Here is a 22,418-nt window from a genome sequence, read left to right as displayed (position 1 = left end):
GCCTAGGTATATATAAAACTTTAGAGACAGAAAGGTACAGATGTGATCATAATTAGGATGTCACTTTTAGATAGGCTATTTGTGATTGTTACTATATGCTTTGGTGCATAATCACTTAACTTGATTAAAATTGCTTAAAAATTTAGTATGCTTCTTCTAGATTTTACTTCTGAAAATATATTTTCAAAGCTGAGAATGTTCCTAAATTCTACTTCCATGACCTTATGATAACCAAGTATACTGCCAAATTTCAGATTATGTTAGTGTGTTTACAGATTATGTTAGACTAGTGAAGTCTAGTCCCCCAAAAACAGTCACTTAGGTTATTTCATATTGTGGCTACACAGTTCTATGTAAGAAGAAGGGCTGAGGAGTTTAGTCAAGATTTAAACTCAGACTTGCAAAACTGGTTTACACAGATAAAAAAAAAAAAAAAGAAAGAAATTAGATATGCAGATTCATTTGTAAACTAAAACTTCCATGGTGTCTTCTGGTTGGGGAAGTGGGGTGCAGAACACGTTTTAATAACGAAGTTAGAAAATCAAGACTAATAACATTAATTCAATTTTTAATGTATTTAAGCTGGAAAAAGAAGCACTAGAAAATATAGACAGCCTTAACAATTTCAGTTTCTAGAACTTTGGGAATCCTAAACTTTGACTTAGTATACTCAAAGGAACAATTTTTTTCTATTTTAAAACACTGTTGCGTAAAAAAATCTCTAAGTTAAACAGAAGGAATTAAATAATAAAGATTAGAACAGAAATAAATAAAATAGAGAACCAAAAAACAATTGAAAAAATTAACAAAACTAAGAGTTGGCTCCTTGAGAAGATAAAATTGACAAACTTTTAGCTGGATTAACCACGAAAAAAGAGAGAACACTCTAATAAAATTATACATGAAGGAGACGTTACAACTGATACCATAGAAATACACCAGTAAACTGGAATATCCTAGTAGAAATGGATAAATTAGAAGCACACAAGCTATCAAGTCTGAATGATGAAGAAATAGAAAATCTGAGCAGACCAATAATGAGTAAGGAGACTGAATCACTAGTAAAATATCTCTCAACAAAGAAAGGCCCAGGACCAAATGGTTTCACTAGTGATTTTTACCAAATGTTGAAAGAAGAATTGACATTAGAAGCCAATACTTCTCAAACTCTTCCAAAACTGAAGAGGGAACATTCCCAGACTCATTTTATGAGGCCAGCATTACCATGATATTAAAGTTAGAGAAGAATAAATACTACAAGAAGACTACACGTCAATATCCCTGACGAATACAGATGCAAAAACCCTCAAGAGAATACTAGCAAACCAAATTTAGCAGCATATTAAAAGGAACATACACTGGTGCACCCGGTGGCTCAGTTGGTTTGGTGTCCAATGTCGGCTCAGGTCATGATCTCATGGTTTGTGGGTTTGAGTCCCACCTTGGGCTCTGTGCTGACAGCTCAGCCTGGAGCCTGCTTCAGATTCTGTGTCTTCCTCTCTCTCTGACCCACCTTTGCTCACGTTCTGTCTCTCTCTCTCTCTCTCAAAAACAAATGAACATTTAAAAATTTTATTTAAAAAATCAGACACCATGATCAAATGCAATTAATTCCTGAGATGCACGAATGGTCGCCATACTCAAATCAATAAATGTGACATGTCATGTTAATAGAATAAAAAATCACATGATCATTTTAATAGATTAAGAAAAAGCATCTGACAAAATTCAGCATCTGTTCATATTAAAAATGTTCAACAAACTGAGTATAGAGGTAACATACCTTAACATGATAAAGACCATAAAAGATAAGCCCAGATAACATCATCCTCAATGGTGAAAGGTTGAAAGCTTTACCTATAATACCAGAAAGAAGACAATGGTGCTCACTGTCAACAATCTTATTCAATATAGTCCTGGAAATTCTAACCAGAACAATCAGGCAAAAAACAAAACAAAAAAAAAATAAAACAAAAGAAATAAAAAGCATCAAAATTGGAAAGGAAGAAGTAAAACTGTCTCTATTCTCAGATGACATGATTTTATATACAGAAAATCCTAAAGATGCCACCAAAAAAACTGTAGGTATAATCAATGAACTAAATAAAGTTGCTGGATACAAAGTTAACACGCAAAAATCAATAACATTTCTCTACACTAATAATGAGTTTTCTGAAAAAAAATAAAGAAAATGATTCTATTTACAGTAGCCTCAAAAACAAAATTCATAAGAATAGATTTAACTAAGGAGATGAAAGATTTGTACATTGGAAACTACAAAACACTGATGAAAGAACTAGAAGCCAAAAATAAATGGGAAATTATCTTGTGTTCATGAACTGGAAGAACTGATCTCATTAATATACCCATACTACCTAAAGACATCTATAGATTCAATGCAATCCCTATCAAGATTTCCATAGGATTTTTTTTTTACAGAAGACAAAACAATCCTAACATTTATATGAAACCATAGAAGACCTCAAATAGCCAAAGCAAGTTAAGAAAGAACAGAGTGGGGTCATTACACTTCTAATTATAAGCAATATTATAAAGCTATAGTAATCAAAATGGTATCATGGACACAAATACCAGTGTTAGAAAACCAAGAGCCTAGAAATAAACCAATGCATACATAATCAATATTTGACAAAGGAGCCAAGAATTCTCAATGGAGAAAAGACAGTCTTTTCTATAAATGATGTTGGAAACACTGAATATTCACATGTAAAAGAATGGAAATAGACCCCTATCTTATACCACTCAAAAATTAACTTGAAATGAATTAACAATGTGAACATAAGACCTAAAACCATAAAACTCCTAGAAGAAAACCTAGGAAAAAAAGCTGCTTGACAGTGATCTGAGTAATAATGATGGTTTATTTTTGAGAGAGAAAGAGAGAGAAGGCAAGCACACAAGAGTGGAGGAAGGGCAGACAAAGAAGGAGAGAGGATCTTAAGCAGTTGCCATGCCCAGGGGGCTAGTCCTCAGTGAGATCATGACCTGAGCTGAAATCAGGTTGGCTGCAAAACCGATTGAGCCACCCAAGTGTCTCACCATTTTTTTTATATAACCTAAAACACAAACAACAAAAGAAAAAATGAACAAGTGACTACATCAAATGAAAAAGCTTCTGCATAGCAAAAGATAATCAACAAAATGTGAAAACAACATACAGAATGGAAAAAATAATCTGCAGATCATTTATCTGATAGCAGGTTAATATCCAAAATAAAGAGCTCATACAATTCAACAGCAAATAATGTCACTGCCACCAACAACCCAATTAAAAATGGGCAACAAACCCAAATAGGCCTTTTTCCAGAGAAGAGGTACAAATGGCCAATAGATACATTAAAGAGTGCTCAATGTCACTAACCATCAGAGAACTGCACATCAAAACCACAATGATTGGGGGTGCCTGGGTGGCTCAGTTGATTAAGCATCCAATGATCAATTTCTGCTCAGGTTAAGCTCCATGTCAGGTTCTGCACTGACAGTGTAGAGGCTGCTTGGGATTCTCTCCCTTTCTCTCTGCCCTTCCTTTGATCTCTCTCTCTCTCTCAAAATAAATAAATAAACTTAAAAAATAACTTGAAAAAAACAAAAACACTATATCTTCTTTGGAAAATGTCTGTTCAGGTCTTTTGCTCATTTTTTAACCTGATTATTTGTTTTTTAGATGCTGAGTTTGATAAATTCTTTACAGATTTTGGATATTAAACCTTTATTAGATATGTCATTTATAAATATCTTCTCCCATTTCAAAGGTTGCCTTTTAGCTTTGTTGTTTCTTTTGCTGTAGAGAAAGAAGCTTTTTATCTTGAAGTCCCAATAGTTCATTTTTGCTTTTGCTTCCCTTGCCTCAGATGTATCTAGTAAGAAGTTGTTATGGCCGATATCAAAGGGGTTTTGGGTGGTGTTCTCCTCTAGGATTTTGATCATTTCCTGTCTCACATGTAGGTCTTTCATCCATTTGGAATTTATTTTTGTGTATGGTGTAAGAAAGTGGACCAGCCTCAGTCTTTTGAAACTAAGATTACACTATATGTTAACTAGCGGGAATTTAAATAAAAACTTGAAACCACAAAAAATTAAAAACATCTCATGTTCTGTGTAGCATTATTTATAATAGCCTAGACAGGGAAATAACCTAAGTGTCCATCAACAGATAAATGGATAAAGAAAATGTGACATATATCAAACATCAAGTGATCTGTACAAATCATTTTGCAAAAGAGAACAATAAAATGCTAAAGAAGAGATGCTTTTCATCCCAATTACAAGTAAACTGGATTTGTCAACCATCTGACCACTGGAAACTTCATGATTCAAACATTTTGAAATTTCTTGTATTTTGGGACAGATAAAGGGCTGATAGAACAAAGGCACATCTTCTTTTATTGCACTTTACTCTAGAGTGCTTCACAGATAATGGAGTTTTTACAAATTGAAGGATTGTGGTAACCTGCCATCTAGAAAATCTGTCAGAGCCATTCTTCCAACAGCATTTGCTCACTTTGTGTCTCTGTGTCACATTTTGGTAATTTCCACAATATTTCAACTTTTCTGTTGTTCTATTTGTTATGGTGATCTATGATCAGTAACCTTTGATGTTACTATTATTGTTTTGGGTGCACCACACGCTGCACCCATAAGATGGTGAACTCAAGCAATAAATGTGTGTGTTTTGACTGCTCCACTGACTAGCTATTCCCAGCATGTCTCCCTCTCCTTTGGCCTTCCCATTTCCTTAGACACAATAATATTGAAATTAGGTCAATTAACAACCATATAATGCACTCTAAGTGTTTAAGTGAAAAAGTCACAAATCTCTCACTTTAAATCAAAAGCTAAAAATGATTAAGCTTAGTGAGGAAGGCATGTGTGAAGCTGAGACAGGCCAAAAGCTAGATCTCTTGTACCAAATAGCCAACTGGTGAATGCAAAAGAAAAATTCTTAAGGAAAATTAAAAATGCTATTTCAGGGAACAATGAATGATGAGAAAACAAAACAGCCTCATAACTGATATGGGGAAAGTTTGAGTGGTATGAGAGACAATCAAACCAGCCACAACATTCCCTCATGCCAGAGCTTAATCCAGAGCACAGCCCTAACTCTCTTGAATTCTATGAAGGCTGAGAGAGGTGAGGAAGCTGCAGAAGAAAACTTTGAAGCTAGGTGAGGTTGGTTCATGAGGTTTAAGAAAAGAAGCTGTCTCTATAAAAGTGCAAGGTGAAGCAGCAAGTGCTGATATAGAAGCTGCAGCAAGATGTAGCTAAGATGATTAATGAAGGGGGCTACACTAAACAACACATTTTCAGTGTAGATGAAACAGCCTTCTATTAGAAGATGTCATCTAAGACTTTCATAGCTAAAGAGGAGAAGTCAGTGCCTGGTTTCAGAGCTCCAAAGGACAGGATGACTCTCTTGTTAGGGGCTAATGCAGCTGGTGACTTTAAGTTGAATCCAGTGCTCATTTATCATCCCCCAAATCCTTGGGCTCTTAAGAATTATGCTAAATATACTCTGTCTGTATTCTATAAATGGAACGAAACCCGGCTAGCAGCACATCTGTTTACAATATGGTTTACTGACTTTAAAGCTCACTTTTGAGACTGAGTGCTCAGAGCAAAAAGATTCTTTTCAAAATATGACTGCTCATTGACAATGCACCTGACCCAAGAGCTCTGATGGAGATGGACAATAAGATTCATATTGTTTTTATGCCTGCTAATACAATATGCATTCTGCAGCCCATGGATCAAAGTAATTTCAACTTTCAAATCTTACTTAAGAAATGCATTTCATAAGGCTTTGGCTGCCATACATAGTGATTCCTCTGATGGATCTGGACAAAGTAAATTGAAAACCTTCTGGAAAGGATTGACCACTATCAATATTATTAAGAACATTCATGATTCATGGGAAAAAGCCAAAATATCAACATGAACTGGAGTTTGGAAAAAGTTGATTCTAACCCTCCTGATGACGTCGAGGGCTTCCAGACTTCAGTGGAGGAAGTAACTGCAGATCTGGTAGAAACAGCAAGAAAGCCAGAATTAGAGGTGGAGCCTGAAAGAGTCTGAAGGTATGACTGATTTTCTGCAATCTCATGACAAAACAGGTAAGTTGATTCTTATGGATGAAAAAAGAAAGTGGTTTCTTGAGATGGAATCCATTCCTGGTAAAGATGCTATGAAGACTGTTGAAATGATAACATAATTTAGAATATTACACAAACCTAGCAAGTGGCAGGGTTTTGGTAGAATGACTCCAATTTTGAAAGGGGTTCTTCTATGAGTGAAATGCTATCAAACAGTAAAATGCATGCTACGGAGAAATCATTCATCAAAGGAAGAATCAAGCATGGCAAACTTCATTGTACTATTTTAAGAAATTGCCACAACCACCCCGAGCTTCAGCAACCACCACCCTAATCAGACAGCAGCCATCCACACTGAGACAAGATCCTCCACCAGGAAAAAGATTACAATTGGCTAAAGGTCAGATAATGGTTAGCATCTTTTAGCAATAAATTCTTTTAGAATTAAGATATGTACATTGTTCTTTTAGCCATATGCTATTGTACACTTAATAGAGTGTAAACATAACTCTTGTATACACTGGGAAACCAAAAAAACCCATTTGACTTGTTTTATTGCAATATCTGCTTTATTGTGGTGGTCTCGCAGTGAATCCGCAATATCTCCAAGGTGTCCCTATAGTTAATTTTATCCTTAACATTAATTTCCCTTAAGGCTATAATGGGAATACTCGAAGTTAAGGTTTTTTGTCTTTACTGCCATGATGCTTAATCACACATCATTCCATCACTGGCATACTTGTTATGCGCTGGGTAAATATAAGATAGCCATAGAAAAACTCATAGTTGACTTAAAGTTGGAATAAACGTGAGATTCGCAGTCAGTTAGATGTGAATTTAAATCCTCATTTTTCCACTTACTGTGTGATCTTGATGGAGACTTCGGTTTTTTTAATCTAGTGACAACACTAACACTAAATGGTTACTCTAAGTATTAAATGAGGTATGTGAAAGACAAAGAAGACGACTCTCTGTTCCCCAAACAGGCATGTGTTTTCTGCCCCTAGGCCTTTGTGCTTCCATTCATTCCTACTTACAAGACTTTCTTACCTAACTTCCAAGCTTCAGTAAAAATTCACTTCCTCCATATAGCTTTTCCTGGTCCCTTTCAGCCAGAAGGATTGCCCTCTTCTGAACTCTCTTCCTTCAGACCTGCATTAGGGCATTTCACTTTAGTGACACTTTGGTCTTAGCTTCCTTTATCTCTCATCATTCTTTCTCAGTCTCATCAAGCTCTTTCCTCAGCTTACTCCTTGAAGGCTGATGTCCTCAGGGTTCTAGTCTAGACCCTCCCCAAACATTCATTCATCTAGTCATTCTATTTAACAGATAGGTATATTTGAGGTATCATTCTAAGTTCTAGGGATGTAGGAGCAAACAAGACAGCCTGGGTCCTCTCCCTAGTGAAGCTTTTATAGACAATCATATAAGGCAACTGCTGATTGAGAAGTGCTATGAAGGAAATAAATCTGAGTGATTAGTATAGAGAAGGACTGAAATGTGATTATTTAAATAGAGAAGTTAGCAAACGACTCTCTAAGTTGGTGACATCTAACTGAGCTGACTAAAAGAGCCAAAGGTAGAATGAGCTGCGGGATAATATTCCATCCAGAAGGAACAGACAATACAAAGGCACCAAAGCATAATTGAGCTTGGCATGTCTGAGGAACAGATAAACTGGTCTGGTTAGTTCTCAGCAAGACAGAGAGTGAGTGATTGTAAAATGAGGTTAGAGGTATGTAAAGGCCAAGTAGGGGTAAATTGCTATTTAAATCCAATGGAAAATAAAAAATCCAATGGAAAGGCATCAGAGCATTACATATAGAATAGCTGCATGATCTGATTTCACCTTTTTTTTTTAAGTTTATTTATTTTTAAGAGAGAAAGAGCATGAGTAGGGGAGAGACAGTGAGAGAAGGAGACACAGAATCCGAAGCAGGCTGCAGGCTCTGAGCTGTCAGCACAGAGCCCGGCACAGGGCTTGAAGCCCCAAACCATGAGATCATGACCTGAGCCAAGGTGGATGCTTAACAGACTGAGCCACCCAGGCAACTTCTGATAGGAACTTTTAAAATATCACTCTGGTAGTCTGAGGAGAATGAGCTGAGGGCATTAAGAGTAAATGTTGGGAGATGGTAGTAATCCAAGAGAATGGCTATGATATCCTGGACTCAGGTGACAATGGTGGATGGAAAGATTTAGGATATATATTGGGGGCAGAGCAGAAACAAAACAACTTGGAACTAAATTGGATGTGAGGGAAAAAAATAAAAGGGAAGAAACCAAGATTGGCCAGTTTGGGTTTGAGCAATAAGGTTGAAGACGGTGCCATTTACTGAGATAGAGGTGTATAGGAGTAACAAAACTGATGGGAAAATTAGAAGTTCTGTCTTGAACCTCAAGCTAAGTTTGAAATGCATATTATCATTCAACTGGATGTATTATGCAGGCGATTGGGTATAAAAGTCAAGGGCTTAAGTAAGGGGTCTAAGCTGAAGTTAACTTTAAGCTCTGTCAGTGAATAGTAGTTAAAGCATAGGACTGGATGAGATTATCCTGAGTGAGAGCACAGTTAGAGAAGATGGCCTAAGACTGGGGCTGAGAAAACTCTAGAATTTAGAAATTATGGGGTGCCTGGGTGGCTCAGTCGGTTAAGCGTCCGACTTCGGCTCAGGTCATGATCTCACGGTTCATGGGTTCGAGCCCCGCATTGGGCTCTGTGCTGACAGCTCAGAGCTTGGAGCCTGTCTTTGGATTCTGTGTCTCCCTCTCTCTCTGACCCTCCCCTGCTCACGCTGTCTTTGTCTCTCAGAAATAAACATTAAAAAAAAATTTAGAATTTAGAGATTATGAAGAGAAAGAAAAGACATCAAGGTGATCCAAGAGATGGCTAGAAAGAGAGTGAGATAACCATTTGCTGGATGACCCATTTAAGTCCCAGGAGCTCTATGTGCAGATCAATCCCAGATCTCTAGTCCTCAGCAGAGTCCCCAGTCTGAACTTGCAATAGTCTTCTAGTCATCTGTGTACCCCAAAGTGAATTCATTGCCTTTCGCTCCAAACTTGTCACCTCTTGTGTCTCCTATCCTAGTGGTGGTAATACGATTTACCCACGTACTTAAGAAACCTTGGATATTTAGTTCTTTCTTCCTTCATACAAACATCCCCTTAAATACCGAGCATGACTGGTTCATACTTTAATTTTACAGAAATTAGTTTTCTGATTGTTTTTGGAATCCATAAATTATCCACATCCTCACTTTTACTACCATGATTCTTGCTGTCATCATCTCAACAACAGTCCCTTAAATGGACTTCTTGCTTCTAGTCTTGCTCATCTTCTACGTGTTCTCTATACTAAAGCCAGTGCTCAATACCATCACTTCTCTGCTTATTTCCCACCTTTCAGTAGATCCTCTTGGCCTTCCATACCCATTGATATGACTCTAAAGCTGCCAGGATCTAGCCCTGGTCGCCTCTCTGGGATTTTCTCTCATGCCCATTTACCCCAGCCTTTTACTGATACATGTATAATTTTTAGTTCTTTTAACACACCATGTTCTCTCTTATCCCTGTGCCTTTATCCACATAGTCTCTCTCACTGTAACAAATCTTCCTTATGTCTCTCCTCTTTACTTTACCACTCTGGACAAATGAACTCTCACTTATTCTATTCAGGTCATAGTGTAGACAATACATCCTCTAGGAAATCTTGAATGACTTTCCAAGAGGGTGTTAGATGCTCTCCAGAATGTTCCAAGAACATTCTGTATTTTTCCTCCTCACAGCACTTACTACATTATGCTGTATCTACCTGTTTCCCACCTGCATTCTCCACCAGGCTTAAGCTTCTTGCAGAATAAGAGCTGTGTCTATTGCTTTCAGAGTCATAACTAAAATACTTAACTCAGTAACTGGCAGAAAGTAGATATTCAATACATGTTGAATGAATGAATGAGCGTGTATAATATTTTCTTTCCTGCTGATTTCTAGCAATCTTAAGATTTGCATTTAGCAATTAGACCTTTTAACACAGAAATTTATTTTAGTGACAAAGCATATCAAAAGCTGGAACACACACCATTTCTAGAAAGAGAGAGAGTAGTGCTAGGTATAGATATTACCTAGGAAAATTAAACCTAGTCATTGAATTAACAGTCGATGAAAAACAAGTTTAAAGTCATTTCCCACATGTTTATTTTAAAACTAGATCCCAACATACACCAAAACAAACCCTCAAAAAACTACGTGACTTCAATAAAAATGATTCACTTATTTTTTTAGCATATGGAATAAAAGTGCAAGGACTTCAAAGGGGTGTAGAACCTAAGTTCTCTTAGTATCTCTTCTAGTTATCACTAACAGGGTTTGTCCTTTGGCTCAGTTATTTCTGAACTCCCTATGGGCAAATTCTATGCTTTATCTACCTTCCCTCCCCATCTTAAAACTTAGCACAGGTATGCAGCAGGAACTCAAAACCTGCCTGTTGACCGAATGGAAATAGAATACAGAGGATTATGCTCGATAGGCTCCACTGTAAATAAACAAACCTGAACCATCAGTAAAATGTCTATAACTTGATAGTTTAAGCTAAGCACATGGGGAGGATGTTAGCATTTTGGTGGTGCCAGGTGATCAGAAATCTGTTTTCTGTTTCTATTTGAAATACTTATTTCATACCTAGCTACAAGTTTAAGATTTCTGAATGTTCCTAAAAACATCTTTTATTAATATCTTCAGTGTAGAAGAGTAAAGTCACACATTTAATTTAATTAGGAAACAAAAAAATATGAGAGAAATCTGCTATCAGATTTCTGTTCCATTCTCACTGTGACAAACCAAGCTGGTATGTGTACTATTTTAGTTAAAAGAAAGCTGTTAGAGGTATATCGTGTCAGCCATGGATCTGAATCAATGGGTACAGAGCATTTAGACCTCTAACTTTGGAAGATAATTCAACTGACTATTTAATGTGAGGATCCAAAGTCAATGGGTTGTGTCCAGGATTATCCAGAGCATCTCGGTTAGGGTAAGAACAGATAGTTCAAATTTTACGTTTCCTTCCAGATAAGACTGAACACTTGTTTGGATTCAGAAACCTGTTATTACACTTGACTCATCCTAGAAAAATTCAAGCTTCAAATACTGCTAATCAGATGCAAACTTAACTTGGAGGGTTTTTTGTTTTTTTTTTTTTGTACAAACTTAATCACATGGATTGAATAACTGATAGCTGGAATGAACACCCAAGGTGAATATATGAACAATATTCAAGCAGAAGTTCATCCCAGTGCATTCAGTTTTGCTGTAAGAGGTCCCCACCGAAACATATACACCATGCATTACGCATCTCTGTATTCTTCTGCTGTGCAAGTTGTAACTTATTAAATACCAAACTTAATTAAACTGGTATGCATTTTAATTGTTTTCCAGCAGATGCCGAAATTTAATAGCTTTGTCCCTTGATTCCTGTTCCATTCTAAAACACTTATCACTATTTGAATTTGAGATTATGTTTCCTGACAGTTCAGTGTTTTGGTGGAAGGAGACTGGCTTTAATTGGTACAAAGTTTCCTGCTGTTTCCTCTGTTATGGCAGGTGACTATGTCACACACACACACACACACACACACACACACACACCCCAAAACCAAACCAAACAAAAAACCCCAAACAAAACCCAAAAAACAGGAACACACCAAAGAAAAGATTTAATGCTAAATTAATCTCAAACTTGGAGGTTAACTGGAAACACTGTCTACTCACCATAGTGCCCTACACACTCCTTTTTTTACTCTTTTTCATCCTATAAGCTAGCAAATAAAACTGAACATGTTCAGCAACTTTTCTATGATTGGAAGAGTCAAGAAATATAAAAGGGTTAAATAGTAAAATAAAGATGACCTAATTAGGTCTTCTAACTTGTTGCTCATAAAAATAAATCCAGGTCTCTCTGTGTCCTTAAACTTCACTTAGTGGCTAGAAAAATAATTAGATAATAAAAATAAAGGAGAACATCAGAGCTTCCCCATTTGGGAAACTGATTCTTCAGAGAACTTACCATGTAACACAGAGGAAGATGTTGAGGAGTTACATATCGAACAATCAATTTGCTCAATTTTTCAGAAATTTGTTCTACCGGCCCACCAAAATGAAAACCAAAACCAAAACAAAAAGCATATGAAAATATTCTGATACATCAGAAGAAGGCATTCTGCTAATGCCTACTTGCATGATGAAGGTATTTTTAGTGAAACACCTTTAGCAGAAAAAGTCGTGCTACCAGTGAAATAGCTGGGCTCTTTTCCCCTCTGCAACCACAGTACACAGTTGCCATCATGACCAATTGTTTCAGTTTCTTCTTATGTTCCCTTAGTGCTGACACTGAAACTGAAGCCATGGCCAAAAGAAACTGAACATGCTCTCCACTCATCTTTAAAACCCCCTCGTCCTTCCTCCTTCAGCATACCAAAGACACTACACAATACAGGATCTTGTTTAAAATCTGTGGATTATTCTGGATGTACTTCAAATCATAACAAATCCAGCTTTCTGCACTCCAGTTTCAGTTCTTTACCCTCCTTTTATGTAGGAAAAAGAGTTTTCATGCTTAAAGTTTTCATGTTGGTGCTAAAGCAATCTCTTGTGGATAGGCTTATTATCCAAACTAGACTCATAAGATAATGAATTTTGGCATTAATTTTCTTATGCATGTTCAGCATTAGTTCCTAAGCTCTGAGATCCTGTTAAGAATCCTATGAAAGCAACTTGTCCCCTCTTCCTAGCAAAATTTATGTAAAATTTCCAGGGGCTAACAGATTCCCATAAATTAATGTTTCGAATGCTTAGGAGTTAAAGTTTTTAGCTCTTCAGTTTCATTTGAAGAGTCTGACTTAAATTAGAAATGTAGGGGAAAAAAAAGTTTACTCCAAAACCTGTTTCATAAGATTTGGCATATTTTTGTCCTTGTGAGACTGGCTGATAATTTATTCTCTTTTTTTTGAAAGCCTGCTTTCTATTTTGAATTTCCTTGAAAGCAGCATCCAATATTAAATCCATTTGAGGAGCTAATTTTCATCATGTTCATGAACAAAATTAAGCTGGAGGACCTGTGCAGAAGCGGTAACATAAGAGCAGACATCCAAGCCCTCTTCCTAGTGAATGTTTGAAGTGATCAAAGCAAAATAAAAAACTGGAAAATATCCCGCATCAGCACTAAAATACCAGGGAACAGTGCCAGCTGAGAGGCAGGAAGTTTGAGGAATTTCTGGATAAACTGCAGATGAATCCATATTAAGAAACTTCATATTAAGAAAGTCCCTCTTCCTAAGCCAGCTGTGGAAAACAAAGAAGAGCTTAGCTGACTGTCCCCATACCCCTTATGTGGAGGGCACGGGTTGAAGTTAGACAGGGCTGAGAGGAGAGAAGGAGAGTTTGTAAGTGAAGCTCTCCACCCTGTTACCACAGCTGAGAGGAAACTGGAAACACAACAGAAACCAGTGATGTGCTCTCTCTGAGCTATAAGCTCTTGTGACACGCATACTGTGTAACAGTTTTCTCAACCAAATGTTCCCTCTTAATGCAAAGGTGAGGTAGGCTTTGCAGAAACAGGCATGTTTTATTTAACCACAAAGCAGCCAAAGGTAGCTGTGCTAGGGAAAGGAAATATGCACAATCTCACCAAAAAGAACACCTGTGGGTGGCAGGATTCTTCTCTAACCTGGCTTCTCATTTAGAATGGCTCACCTGGACAAGAGTGCTCAATTTCCTAAACTGGTAGGGCTCACTGGGGGAAGTAGGGTCCAAAAGGATAGAGCTATTCCCAACTAAATGGGCTAAAGCATTAAAGGAAGGAAGGAAAGAAGGAAGGAAGGAAGAAGGACAATCAGACAAAACCAAATTATGAACCTGAACTAGAGACCACGAGTGAAAGCGAAATACAAAGATAGACTGGTGGGCAGGGGGAGCTGAATTCTTGAGCAATATTTTCAAAAATAGACAACAAAAAAACTACAGTGATTACTAAATGTCCCAGTGAAAGAATGTTTTGAACAGTCTAAGATACTATCACACTTTTGTGGTATTAGGTGAATCAGCTCTCCTTCAAGGATGTAGGAGTAGGGAGGGACAAATCCAGAACAGTACCTATGAAAAAAAACAGAACTTGAACAAAAAGAAAGAAAAAATGAACATATCACTCAATAGTAGCAGAAGAGCATGCTTTTGGAAATGAATTGCTTAGTGTTCTAGAAATAAACTATAGATCTCCTGTGTCTTGTCCTGCCAAGGGAAGTTTTCACAGGTACTCTTTGAGCCAACAGATGGATGATTAAATTAGAAAACAGACTGAAATGAAGAAGTTAAGAAAAATAGAGCACAGTAACATAATTCCACAGCAAAATCTAAAACACAATTAAAAGAAGGGAAAAAAAATCCCACAGAGTTAATACTGCAAAAATCAGTCAAGTAGAGGATAAGGTGAATAGATTTTTGTTTCTTTTTCTAAATAACATTTTGCTCAAAGAAGAAATGAAAACTTTAAAAGAAAGAATTTCTAAAGGAAAAAAGGTGATGAATACAGCATATCTTGAAATGCATGAGCTGTAACCAAATTATAACCAAAGCCTTAAAATTTTTTATTGACAACACAAAACAGAATAAAATAAATGACATGTACATCCTAACCCAATAATTTAGGAGAACAAAACAAACTTAAGCACAAAAGGGAAAAGTAACAATAATAAGAGAATTATATAACAACAAAAATGTTGTTGGTTTAATGAATAAATCCAACAGTAGATTCTTTGAAAAGGAATACAGTGGACAGAAAAATCACTAAGGTAATTAAAAAAACCCACATAAAGGAGAGTAGACAGAAGCACTATAACAATAAAAAAATAATAAACACCATATATTTAAACGAATTAGAAAACCTCGAGAGATTGAATGTTGTTAAATGGAAGTGTAGACTGCTAAAATAAGCTCAAAGGAGGTATAAAGCCTAAATAAATTGATACCTTTGGAATACAATTTTTAAACTTTACAAATTATTATCTGCCAATTAGACCAGAGCTCAAATGTTCTCACAAACACATTCTTTCAATTTTCCAAGAAATATGTAACTACTGTGCTGCTTAAATTTTAAAAAACACAGAAAAAGAAAGGATCCCTCCATAAGTACATTATTCTGAATAACTGAGAGCACTCTTTTCTATCCGCTGCATACCTGATATTACACAGTGTCTGTGTTTTTAGGCAATAGCTGCCCATTATTCATTTGAATATTTATTAAGTGCCTTGTATGTATGAAGGAGTCAAGATTCTTTCCCTGAGGAAGAGAGATAGACACTTGAAACATCTTATGGAGATACTGTGGTAAGTTTTCAAATAGAATGTTATACAACATGCTTTGGAGATATAGAAAAGAAAGCCTAAATTTGCCTCAAGGAGTTGGAGATGTCTTCATAGAGGTTGTGTATTTCTTACTGTAATTAAAAAGCACTCAAATCATGCCCAAGATGTTTCCTTGACATCCTTAATCATGGCTCTGACTCTTCCTGGCATTGCCGACTGCTTGTCAGCATTACTGTTAAGTAAGAGTTCAGGTAGGTGTGTTTGCCAAAGCCAGGCAATCCTTTCTGTGGGGTAAAATGTGCAACTACGCCAATCAATGTAGACAAAGACCTTTCTCTGACACAAAGCACATATAATTCCCAACTATTTACAGTATTGGTCAGGATTTTAAAAACTTAGAAACAAGATTATTTTCCAATAAATCCATAGTTTAAAACCCTCTCCTATCACATCCTTTCCCAACTATCTTCTAAGCTAATTTGGTGCTTTGTGTACTCTGGTGAAATTATATAGGCCAAATATGAATTTGTATCATTCGTGTAAGAAGTAATTCTTAGCATAGTCACATGGCATGTGACTTTTGTTTTCCTCCCTCATTTTATATAAAATGTTCCAAAGTAAACAATTTGATATTGATAGGTAGCACTTTCTCAACTCTCTTCCTTGTTAAGTAAATCAGTGATAATTATTCACCTGACAACCATTTACTGATTACTTACCAAGTTCTAAGCACTGTGTTAGGGATCGTAAGAATAAAAGGGAAGTTCAAATACTTCAGCAACTTAAACTTCATTAGGTCATTTTCAGCTTATTTGGAAGACTATGCAATTCAAATGTTTTCACTGATATTTCTTAAAACATTAAAAAATATTTGGCCAGGTATCCAATTATATTTGATACGTTTATTTACTCTTGTTCTGCTTTGGTCCAGAAAACATTTGCATTTATTAAACTTTCATTTTGCCTGCTACAGTTCACAACCATTCCATTTCTTCACAATAAAATCTTTACGGTGTTAATATTGTGTCCACTTATTTTGTTGTTAATAATCTTATACAAAACTACGGAACGTGAAGGGTGGTACTTTCTCTTGAATAAATTATAAATAATGAAAAAGAAAAAAAAAAGAAACACCCCTGCTTCATTATAAAAAGTAAGTAGAAATATGGTTCAAAATGAGGGCTTAATATGGCCTGATAGATTAAAGTTATGATGCTACTAAAAATACTATCACTTACAAGAAGATGAAAACATATTGCCTTTAAGGAAAACAGAATTTCAGAGAAGAAAAACAATTGCTAAGGTATCTGAGAAACCAGTAATTAGAAGTGTTTCCCTTAATAATTTCTTTAATAACAATGTATCAGTGTATAAAAAAGATTAAAAAGAAAAACTGTGAATTACAGACTTTTTAAGATGGAGGTTGTATGCAGCAGTGGGAAAAAAGTTATTACATAAGCATTCAGAGCGTGAGAGGCGGACCCAGTGCAACCAGTAATTCACCTGCTCACCCTGAAGCAGTCAGCTTACCTCCCAAAACACTCAGGCTTCTTAAAGGCAAGGGCTAAAGAAAACAGAATTAATTTGATTTTCATATTACTTTCAACATCATCTATCTATTCAATAAGATTAATGTGGGTTATGTATTCACAGTTTTTGCAAATCTTCTGTAATAATAAAAGTTTAAAGAGATAAGTGTGTGTGTATGTGTGTGTGTACACTCATTCATTTATTACTCCAGGAACTAGTTCATTAGACATACATCTATGTTCAAAAATAGAACATGGACTGAAGTTGGGGGAGAGGTACTGTCTTACAAAATATGCAGCAGTTTCCATTGTCACACAAATCTGGAGGGCAGGAGATGGTGATGTACAGATTTTGGATGAAGGTGTCCTCTTAATAATACCATATTAAACTATGTTGATAGGATTTCAACTCTTATCCCCAATTTGGAGGTGACCTTCTATTGCTTTATACTTTGCTTCATATAATCCATGATTAGTAGTCCTGAAACCCCTTCAGTAATATTAAGTTTTTAAAAAGCTCACAAATAAGTAATACTTCCACTTACTAAAGTGCCTGGTTTAAATGTTATCAACTGATAATTTTATTTGCAGAAAACTATTGAGCACAGCAATGGGAACAGAAATTTGCATAGCACCAATGCACACATTATTTATCATTTTTAAATTATTTGTTTGCCTCAAATCTGTTGTGTTATTATGAACTCATGAAAATATACTTAAACTTCCAATAAAAGTTTTAAGAAATACCTTCCATTAAACAATAGAGCAAATAATATATACTAGTATGAATCACTTCAATAGGAAAAGGCTTCTTCTCCATTATATACTTGGGGGGGAAATGGGGCCTCTTTTGAAGAAGCGATTTTGTTTTAAATGGCAACGTATCCAAATTTTTAAAATATATTGAATGTAATGTTTCCAAATCAAACTTTTGATTTGTAAGTACTTAAATGATTCAGCTGAAAGACTGATGTTAAAGACAATTCTTCCCAATCTTCTAGGGGTAGGATTCATCAATAGGTATTTCAGTCAAGTGTCTCAAGACAATTACCTCATTAACATGAAAACACGATAGCACCCCAGTGAAGTCAACCTTCTTTCTCATTCTGATTAAAATTTGTATGACCTAGGTGGTTAAAAAAAAAAGTGTGTGTGTGTGTGTGTGTGTGTGTGTGTGTATGTGTGTTTTCATATCAGACAAAGAAGAAGCAGTGTTCTCAGAAAGGGAGGAAAATGAAGAACAATTATAAATGAGAAGGGAGGGGGCACCTGGGTGGCTCAGTCGGTTGAGTGTATGACTTCAGCTCAGGTCTGATCTCACTGTGAGTACGAGCCCAGAGTCGGGCTCTGTGCTGACAGCTCAGAGCCTGGAGCCTGCTTCGGATTCTGTGTCTCCCCATATCTCTGACCCTCTACCCACTCACACACACACACACACTCTCTCTCTCTCTCTCTCTCAAAAATGAATAAACATTTAAAAAAAATGAGAGGGACGTTAAAAGGTAATTAGATAGTGATTGAATGAGCATATAAAGAGTAGGGAGTTAGCAGATATTTTTATACATACATATCCCTTTTCCTATGTTGACAAAACAAAACTCTTGAAGGAATTTTCCCAAATAGAAACATGATGAACTGATGCTTAGGGCAACAACAGTGGAAGTTTAAAGCTTAGATACACCAGTTCTAATGTTCTCTCAAATCAAATTCACAGTTCTTCATATCCTTGCTAGTTGTGCTTATTACATCATTCTGATCCTCATATTCTACTGTGACTTAGACCAAACATTCTCAGGTTTCTATTATCTATTATCAGGAATATTAGCTGCTATTCCTGATAAATTGGTTATATGAAAAGCAAGTCTATCAATGGATCAAAGATGAAAAGTGCATTATCTGCATAGCCAATGGGACAGTATTTTCCCTCTCCCTAAGCAAAGTCAAAAGGAACCACAAATTCAGAACTGAGAAAATTGCTTCTACATGTTCAAGCCTACCTTCTTTTTATTTTTTAAGTTTATTTATTTTGAGAGAGAGAGAAAGTGTGTGTGATGTGTGGGTGTGGGTGTGTGAGAGAGAGAGAACAGGCGGAGGGGCAGAGGGCAGAGAGAGAGAGAAGAGAGAGAAAGAATCTGATGCAGGCTAGATCTCACCAACCTTGAGATCATGACCTGAGTTGCAATCAATGGTCTGGGGCTTACCCGAGACTGAGCCACCCAAGTACCCCCAAGTCTACCTACTAATACATCCTTAGGTTCATGATTCATAATCGTGTTCAACTCACTAAACAAAGTCCTTAAAATGACTCCAGTAAGGCCAGGCCAATTCAGTATTTGTCCTTTATTTAGGAAAGGAGGACAAAGTGGCGGAGGGCTAAGGGTAGAGTGGATGAATAAGAAGTACTCTAAATTGTAGGCAAGATTTTAATTAAAAACATATGACTTGTTCTCTCAATAATTATCCACTTAAGAAAATTATATGAACATTTAAGTCAGTAATATCAAAGACAACACAGAAGTCATCCTTACGAAATGTATAGAGGAAGTGAGAAAGGGAGAGAAGGGACCATGTGTTTATAAACAATAAATGGAATGGAAATAGATTTCATAAATTTGCCTACACTTGAAGGAGGAACTAAAAGTAACAAAACTGAATTTAATGAATTAAATGTTAAAATCTTCAACACTGATTTAGACCATCACAGTCACAAAGGAAGAGATTTGGCTTTTCTGCTGCTTGTGTGATGAAAAGTATGCTGTAGCTTCAGTGTGATGGGGCAGCATGATCTGCTGGGCAAGGCAACAAGCATACAGACTGGACTGACAGAGATGCAGCACCCAGAGAACTATAGGGGAGCCCTAGGATCATCTGATGGTACCTGAAATACCCAACACCAAAGTGTAATATTTAAGGGATCTCTGTGTGAAAAAAGGATCCAATATTCTCTACCAAATGTAGACTGCAGCTCAGCATGACACTGAACAAGTAAACTTTCTAAAAATGTACTAATTCAGTGAGTGGACCATTATTAGGAGAATGCAATCAGGTACTAGGTTAGTCCTTTATAGTAAGGCAATAAAGAAGATTCCTGCAAGGGAGCACCTGAGTGGCTTAGGTCATGATCTCATGGTTAGCTCAGGTCATGATCTCATAGTTCATGAGTTCAAGCCCCATGTCAGGCTTGTGCTGACAGCTCAGAGCCAGGAGACGGCTTCAGATTCTGTGTCTCCCTCTTTCTCTGCCCCTCCCCTGCTCATGCTCTGTCACTGTCTCTCAAAAACAAACAAAATATTTTTTTTAAAAAAGAAGTTTCCTGCATGACAGGAAAGAAAATAACCATTTTCTTTGAGCTTTTAAATGCATAATTTTTCTCTCAGATGACATTAATAGCAATTTTGTAATTTTACAAAATTTGCCATTGCAAAGTACAAATTTAGTAAATATTTTGAGTTGCACAAATTTAGTAAATTGCCTTTTTTAATCTCCTGGCCACTTCTCTCCCCCTTTCTGCCTTAACTGGCCTTAATTAAGATGTAAAGTAGTTATTTTATGAGATATTCCAGTTGTATGACCCACGTTAATGAAGAAAAGTATCTTCTACATCATTAATAAAAACTAAAGCTTTTAAAAAATATTTTGATATTAAGTTATCTTCCTTCCTATATGATCACAAACCCTTCACTCAACTAAAAGCTATTAAATACTTACTATGTACTAAGCATTCATTCAAATATATTTACTTTGCTACTCTAGGAAAACTTACTAATAGAATAACCATCATAGAAATCTCAGTTTTTTAAAATGTCTAAAAAGTGACTCACCTTGAGAAGATAGAACTTTTGAAAATGAAAATTTGGAAAACTAAAGTACAAATTATACAAAGAGAACTAGTACATTTTACCTTAAGAAAGTATGACACCGAATAAGAGAAACTTTTTGAGACCATCTGGTTTTATACTTTTATTAAATATGACAAAAGGCTACACATTTTTTTTCATTCTAAGTGAAATACATTTAAGATTCTAAGTGTTTAATTCTGCGTTTTAATTGAGAAGTTTATTTACTCTCTTCTAAGAATTCTTATAATCTAGAAAAGCTATGGATTCTAAACATCACTTTACTCTTTGGTTAGGGAATCTGGAGCTCAGAAATCTTTCCAAAAATGCTCACTGGAGATCTAGCATACTGATGTAGCCCTGCAATCTTGCATACATTCCCAGCTATGTCCTAATAGCACAAAGCACTGTACAGCAAGGCCAAACATACGGACTCTCACAGAGCCTACATTGTAAAGTACACCGGCCACTTTTCTCCTCCTCCCTGAGACTTAAAACCAGAACAAAACAAAAAACTGGTAGATAAGAAAATCTATCATCAACTAAATTTTCTGGAATTTTCAAAACATTTCCTGAATTCATGTTCTACTGAACAAGGTCTTGAGTGTATATATTTATTAAACTTATCACTTATTTAACAGACATTAAATATCATCTACAACAGCTTTCAAATTTCTCCTCCTAGAGTGAAACATTTATGTTCATCAATTCTACTGGAATTAGAACACTCAATACACACCTAACTAAAGTCTCCCAAAATAGCCAAAAGCACAAATCCCATCAGTAATATATTTAATTTGGGTAGCATTCTGTAGGCAGGTGTATATTTCAGGTATAATATGTTACTTTCACCAGTGTTAGTTACAACTGAGTATGTCTGGGGTTCAAGCTCTGAAACAATGTTAACTTTGTATATGATATTGCTATGCTTAGACACTCCAAGTTCCAACTACATACCTTCCCCAGTTCCTAACCTCCCTGCCTCCTATCCCCAAATGGGACAAGTGCTGTATCTATTTTAATTAGGGACTAGAAGGGACAAAGAAAAAAATAAAAGATATGAGAAGGTTCACAAAGTGAATTGTTTTGAAGAATGTCATAGAGTGACTACTATGTAACCAGACACTGAAAGATATTAGGAATAAGAAGATAAGGCACAGTCTCTGTCCTAGAGATTTCAGGTTGTAGAGAAACAGACACAAATGACTATTCTAAGTATGGTGTTTAAGGAACACAAGTGCCACAAATACGGGGCTTGGCTGAGGAGAAACCTGAGCTGGGTCTTTATGGGAAAGGGGGAGGAGAGGGAGAGCCAGTACAAATGCTAGAATGCATTAAAAAAAAAAAAAAAAATACAATGTTGTGTTCAAGACCTGTAAAGAGTTAGGAATAATTACCTCACAGAATCTCAGGGACAGTATGGTGACCCGGAGGTTGAAGAGTAAGACCCAGATGGGAGTATCAAGCACACAGTATGATCTATTTTCTGTAGTCCAACTGTTTTCCAAACTGAATACTTTAGGTATCAAGGGTTCACAGAGCTGTTCAGGGCCACACTAGCTAAAGAGGGGGTAAGTAAGTGACCCTAT

General features: G+C 36.2%; 1 protein-coding gene across 3 annotated transcripts in view; it reads right to left on the bottom strand.

Moving 5' to 3' along the window:
• TET2 (tet methylcytosine dioxygenase 2) overlaps positions 1-22,418 on the bottom strand; it is a 127,040-nt gene that overhangs the window by 59,585 nt on the left and 45,037 nt on the right. The window lies entirely within an intron of this gene.

This window comes from Crocuta crocuta, unplaced genomic scaffold (assembly GCF_008692635.1).
Source record: "Crocuta crocuta isolate KB4526 unplaced genomic scaffold, BGI_CrCroc_1.0 scaffold92, whole genome shotgun sequence".
Lineage (NCBI taxonomy): Eukaryota > Metazoa > Chordata > Mammalia > Carnivora > Hyaenidae > Crocuta > Crocuta crocuta.
The sequence above is the reverse complement of the archived record's forward strand: the minus strand, read 5'-3'. Positions and strand labels throughout refer to the sequence as shown.